Here is a 6,927-nt window from a genome sequence, read left to right on the forward strand (position 1 = left end):
GTGTGCCCTACAGCCCTGAATCAGTGAGCTGCAGCAGTTACCAGACTTCTCAACCCAAAACCACCAAAGACAACAGAGAAGGTTAGTGGGAAAAGCTACGGGAGGGGAAGGAGTTCAAGGTTAGGCCGCTGCCCCCGGGACAGCAGAGGTGGGGCAGCTACAGAAGTACAGCTGCAGTTGCTTCCGGCCCCAGGCCCACCTGGTGGGAGGAATTAAGTGGTGGATCAGAGCAGGAGTGAGGAGCCTGCTGAAGATCTAAGTGCAGTCTGGGTTGAGGGTTCTTGGGGAAGGAGGAGTGCTGGTGTGGCAGAGCTGGCGCATCCCCCCAGGCTTGGAACATAGTTCTCTAAACTCTACAAGCAGTCATACCCCACTGAAAAACTCAAGGGTCAAGTTAGTTGGCTGGGAATATGGCCAGGCAGCAAAAACGCACGGAGATTCAGTCACAGACATTGCATTCTTTCTTTGGTGACAAAGAAGACCAAAACATACAGACAGAAAAAGTTAACAAAGTCAAAGAGCTTACAACAAAAGCCTCCAAGAAAAACATGAACTGGTCCCAGGCCATGGAAGAGCTCAAAAAGGATTTGGAAAAGCAAGTTAGAGAAGTAGAGGAAAAATTGGGAAGAGAAATGAGAAAGATGTGAAAAAACCATGAAAAATAAGTCAATGACTTGCTAAAGGAGACCCAAAAAATGCTGAAAAATACACTGAAGAAAACAACACCTTAAAAAATAGACTAACTTAAATGGCAAAAGAGCTCCAAAAAGCCAATGAGGAGAAGAATGCCTTGAAAGGCAGAATTAGCCAAATGGTAAAGGAGGTCCAAAAGACCATTGAAGAAAATACTACCTTAAAAATTAGATTGGAGCAAGTGGAAGCTAGTGACTTGATGAGAAATCAAGATATTATAAAACAGAACCAAAGGAATGAAAAAATGGAAGACAATGTGAAATATGTCATAGGAAAAACCACTGACCTGGAAAATAGATCCAGGAGAGATAATTTAAACATTATTGGACTACCTGAAAGCCATGATCAAAAAAAGAGCCTAGATATCATCTTTCAAGAAATTATCAAGGAGAACTGCCCTGATATTCTAGAGCCACAGGGCAAAATAGAAATTGAAAGAATCCATCGATCGCCTCCTCAAATAGATCCCAAAAAGAGATCTCCTAGGAATATTGTCGCCAAATTTCAGAGCTCCCAGATCAAGGAGAAAATACTGCAAGCAGCCAGAAAGAAACAATTTGAGTATTGTGGAAACAAAATCAGAATAACCTAAGATCTGGCAGCTTCTACATTAAGGAATCGAAGGGCTTGGAATATGATATTCCAGAGGTCAATGGAGCTAGGATTAAAACCAAGAATCACCTACCCAGCAGAACTGAGTATCATGCTCCAAGGCAAAATATGGATTTTCAATAAAATAGAGGACTTTCAAGCTTTCTCAGTGAAAAGACCAAAGCTGAATAGAAAATTTGACTTTCAAACACAACAATCAAGAGAAGCATGAAAAGGTAATCAAGAAAAGGAACAAGAAAAAGAAATTGCAAGGGACTTACTAAAGTTGAACTGTTTTGTTTATATTCCTACATGGAAAGATGATGTGTATGATTCATGAGACCTCAGTATTAGGGTAGCTGAAGGGAATATGCATATACATATATATATATATATATATATATATATATATATATATATATATATACACATATACATATATATGTTTATATATGTATATGTATAAGTGAATGTGTACGTATGTATATATGTATGTGTGTATATATATATATAGAGAGAGAGAGAGAGAGCGGGCACAGGGTGAGTGGAAGATGAAGGGAAGATACCTAAAGAAATAAAATCAAATTAAGGGATGAGAGAGGAAGATATTGAGAGAGGGAGATAGGGAGAGATAGAATGGGGTGGATTATCTCACATAAAGGTGGCAAGAGGAAGCAGATCTGTGGGAGGAGGGGAGAGGGCAGGTGAGGGGGGAATGAGTGAATCTTGCTCTCATCAGATTTGGCCTGAGGAGAGAATACCATACATACTCAATTGGGTGTCTTACCCCACAGGAAAGAAGAGGGAAGAAGATAAAAAAGGGGGGGATGATGGAGGGGAGGGAAGATGGGAGTGGAGGTAATCAAAAACAAATACTTTCGAAAGGGGATAGGGTCAAGAGAGAAAATTCAATAAAGGGAGGTGGGTTGGGAAGGAGCAAAATATAGTTAGTCTTTCACAACATGAGTATTGTGGAAGGGTTATACATAATGATACACATGTGGCCTATGCTGAATTGCTTGACTTCTTAGGGAGGGTGGGTGGGAAGGGAAGAGGGGAGAGAGTTTGGAACTCAAAGTTTTTAAAAACAGATGTTCAAAAACAAGAAGAAAAGTTGTTGCATGCAACTAGAAAATAAGATACACAGGCCATGGGGCATAGAAATTTATCTTGCCCTACAAGAAAGGAAGGGAAAAAGGGATGGAAGGGGAGTGGGGTGACAGAAGGGAGGGCTGACTGGGGAACAGGGCAACCAGAATATACACCATCTTGGAGTGGGGGGGAGGGTAGAAATGGGGAGAAAATTTGTAATTCAAACTCTTGTGAAAATCAATGCTGAAAACTAAATGTAATAAATAAATAAATAAGTAAAGACAAAAAAAAGAAAAAAAAGATGCAGCTCTAGCACTACCTTCTTCATGAAGCTTTCCCTGAATCACTTAACTGTTAGTGACCTACTTCCTAAGCTATCTTATATTTCACTCCCTTGTATGTATATTTATTCTCTTTATATTCATTCTGCATATACATATACACTTGTGTGCAAAATATACACACATCCTGATCTTCTCCTCTTTTTTGAATATAAGCTCTTGAGAGTAGGAATTGTTTCATTCATTGTATTTGTTTCCCCATCAACAAACAGTGTCTGACACATAGTAGGTAGTATTTAAGAAATATTTTTATATAGAAAAATCAGAGCCTTGGAGATTCATCATGTTGCTGTTTCTGGAAGAGACCACTCTATAACAGTGGCAGCAGGGTAAATTATAATTTCCTCTCTCTTTTCCCACCTCTCTCTAAGAGGTGTATAGCAGACATTGCATCAGGCACAAATGTATCAGGTGGAGCAGTAGCCCAACTGCATAGGTCAGGTCAAGAGTTAAGAGATGGTAGTAGCAAGAGTCAGTAGCAATAGAATCAGAGAACCAAGCATCAGGAACCAAGGGGGCTGAATCAGTCTACTTGCAAATGAGATGACCTTTATGATTTCTGTTACTACCAGCCACCTAGGTGCCACATGCCATGATCCTTGGAGGCTTGTCAGAAAATTGCGCCATAATTGTAGCCAGTAGTGTATCACTTAAATGCACTATACCTGCTGTCATAGATATTCCTATAAAAGAAAAGTCACAATGTTCTAATTATTCAAATATCTCATGACACCAAATCTAAGAAAAAAAAATGAGAAGGTGGTCAAAGAATTAAATATCCTAACAAAACTCTGCCACTGAAGAAAATATCCTCAATACTGAGCAACTACTAAATACATCTAAAAATGTTACAGAGGAAGAGACTGAAGATTAACTGGATAGCATGATGTTCAAAAGAGAAAGAAAAGAATTGTGGTTGCCTTACTACTTATAGATTGTTTAAAGGGGGAAGTATAGGAATAGGCAATCTTTCAGGAAGAGATACTATATTTGTAAGCCTACCTCCAAATAACTGTTTCAGTGTGGTTAATGCACCATGACTACCTTTATATTCCAGATAATGTTAGACATAATAAATTAAAGAGGCTCATTCCAATCATTCATTCTGCCCTAGAATTTTATTAACCTGACATATTTAAATAATTAGAGTGATGATCTACATACCCAATACCTTCCAATATTGAGATCCACATTCCATTCCAGGTCCTTGGGGTTTCTTTATAGCAGATCGGGAGCTACTAATTAATATGAAGTGATAAGAGCAAGGTATAACCTAGTGCTTGCATGCATTTGGGGGAAAATTATAAATGCTATTTTAATAAATTTAGGTAAATAAATGAGAAAGAAACTAAACTTAAATATATGGATTAACTGGATGGATTAACTGAATGTTAAACACTTAGTCCTTATGCCAACTGGTCATAAGGATTAAGTGTCTATCTGTACATTAAATACAGTACGAAAAGTATCCTGGGGAAAAAGCAGGACTCTCACAACTCAAAGGAGTTGACAGTGATGCCTTCACTCACTTGTTTGCTTTCAGTATATTTTGATTTATAGCAGTTCATATGTGCCTTGTTAAGTGGATCTATGGATTAGATTCTTTACTTTTTACACAACTAACTCACAAAATGGACAAGTTGATTTAAAATATTCCTTCAAAGAAACCCTGAATTAAAGGCAATATAATGTGAGTCCAAGCAAACAAGAAAAAAACCAGAGTTGATGCTTCTAAGTTCCAGTTGTTAGCCATATTGTGGAGTGGAAAAAACAATGACAAGCTCATCAGATTTGTCAAGAACAAAGCCAAAATATTACAGTTATACTATTATTCATTGTAAGCCTCACCCTAAGTATACCTTGTACCTTAACATATTAGGTAATGATCATACAAAGTCTCAAAAATAGCAATGCATTTTAAAATTAACTTAGGTACACAATTTTCTAGCCTGTTTGAAAGTTTACCAAGTGAAGAGTTTCAGTGAATTTTGAAAATATTTGTTAAAAATATTAAAATAGAACACTTCCAATTAATTTTCTAAAACAAGTGATTGACATCAGGGAAGATGGCTATTAACCAGTCAAATTGCAATTAAAATAATTCATGGACAAAATGGAAAAATGTATGTCATGATTTAGTGAGCTCAGCTAATGATGCAATTCTTCCATTAATATCTATGTATCTTTGTATACTTATGAGATATTTTAACTATTTCAGGTATTAAAATCAAGTGTCAAAATAAATTGAACTTAAAACCAGACTTTTGAATCATTATATCATAGTTTTAAATCAAGATTTTCCAAAGTAAGATTAGTTATGTATTTGTGAAAGCACTTGGCTTTTTTTTAAAAAAAGTTTTATAGCATTGAGAAAGGAAATAAAATGTAATGAAATGATATTTTGTTTCATCATTTTATCCTTTAAAATTTCTATTTTATATGTTTATAATATGTGATATATTACTAGTACTATATGTTTATGATTTATAAATTAATACACATGTATTGTACGTGCATGCTCAAAATTTTTTACTTGATAGAAGTATGCAATCAAAAAAGTACTGCTCTTGGTCATACTGCCTGAAAATGTGGGTTTTGTCTTTAATTTGCCAGTTCTTTGGACTAACATTCAAGGAGGATGCTTGAGATTTCCTCAATCAACTATCAATTGGTTCATTTCAGGAATGCACAGAATTAACAGAACTAAAAGATTCAGGCACTTTGGGATGACAAAATATGTCCCTTACTAGTCACTGAACAGGAAAAGCCACTGACTCAGTGGACATTTACAAGGGAATAACAAGCTTTCACGCAACTTCTTTCTCTTTCTTCCTGACTGCAGATCATCTTAGAACTGTTCAAACCTATCTAGAGACTGCTGGAGCACATTGACTTTTCCTCCCATATGGCACCTGGGGAAGGAGGGGAGAGCATCATTTGAGCTTAGGCTTTTGGTTTCCTCTTCTAATTTGCCTTTCTTTGTCTGATTGTAGGTGACTGAACATCAATTTCAAAGGAGATTGTCCAAGCTTGGACATGACCTTGTGAGTTTGAGAAAACGAAAAATTCTAAGTCCTCGGTCAGTGTTGATTGTATTTTGGGAAGAGTGACTACTAGTCCATCTTTCTTAAAGAAGATGACCAATAGAAGTGTGGTAGTTTCACTTCCGGTTTTGCTAAGAATTCTGTTTCCAAAAGCTGAGACCCTCAGTAGCTGAAAAGAAATGAACCGATTCTTCTGCAAAGCAAAGCCCAAGGCGCCGCCACCCAGCTTAACAGACTGCATCAGCACAGTTGATAGCCCAGGAGAATCAATTTGCAAGAAGATTTCTAGACTTGATTCAGAGCTGGTAAAGATCAGGTGAAAAAGATGAGACAAGGACCTGCAAAGAATATGGTAAAACAGAACACCTTGAGAGTGTTAAAGCAGAAGCAAATGTATGAACAACAACGGGACAATATTTCACAACAGTCTTTTAATATGGAAAAAACAAATTATACTATCCAACCACTGAAAGACACCTAAACAATGGTGGGTGCTGTGAAATTAGGTGTAAAAGAAATGAAGAAAGCATACAAGCAAGTCAAAAGTGATCAAATTGAGGATATACAAGACCAATTGGAAGACATGATGGAAGATGCAAATGAAATCCAAGAGGCACTGAGCTGGAGTTATGGAACCCCAGAGATTGATGAAGGAGACCTAGAGGCAGAATTGGATGGACTTGGTGATGAGCTCTTAGCTGATGAAGACAGCTCTTACTTAGATGAAGCAGCATTTGCACCAGCGATTCCTGAAGGTGTTCCCAGGGATGCAAAAAACAAGGATGGTGTACTTGTGAATGAATTTGGAGTGCCACAGATTCCAGCTACATAGAGCTATCTTTTAACAGTATGCTATGTATAATAAACACAATTTATGGAAAACTGGGAAATATTTTGCTTTTCCAATGTCACCATAATCAATTTGCATATCCTTGTTCCCTTCCCTGAAAAAGTTTGGTATACTATTCTTTTTTCATTTAGAGGATTGATTCATTTAATAGGCACTTTCTTTATATAAGATTTTAAAATTCCTTCCATTTTACAAAAGAAAAACTTATAAAATATTGATAGTTGTGTTGGACTCCTGTTTTCATTTATTTACATTTTATTTCTGAAGTAATTAAAACCAAGGATATGTAATTTTTCTAAATTATTTAATTCCTGAT

General features: G+C 36.7%; 1 pseudogene; it reads left to right on the plus strand.

Moving 5' to 3' along the window:
- Positions 1-5,940: 5,940 nt before the first annotated feature.
- Positions 5,941-6,593, plus strand: LOC118840073 (annotated as a pseudogene).
- The last annotated feature ends 334 nt before the right edge of the window (positions 6,594-6,927 follow it).

Source organism: Trichosurus vulpecula, chromosome 2 (assembly GCF_011100635.1).
Source record: "Trichosurus vulpecula isolate mTriVul1 chromosome 2, mTriVul1.pri, whole genome shotgun sequence".
NCBI classification, from domain to species: Eukaryota; Metazoa; Chordata; class Mammalia; order Diprotodontia; family Phalangeridae; genus Trichosurus; species Trichosurus vulpecula.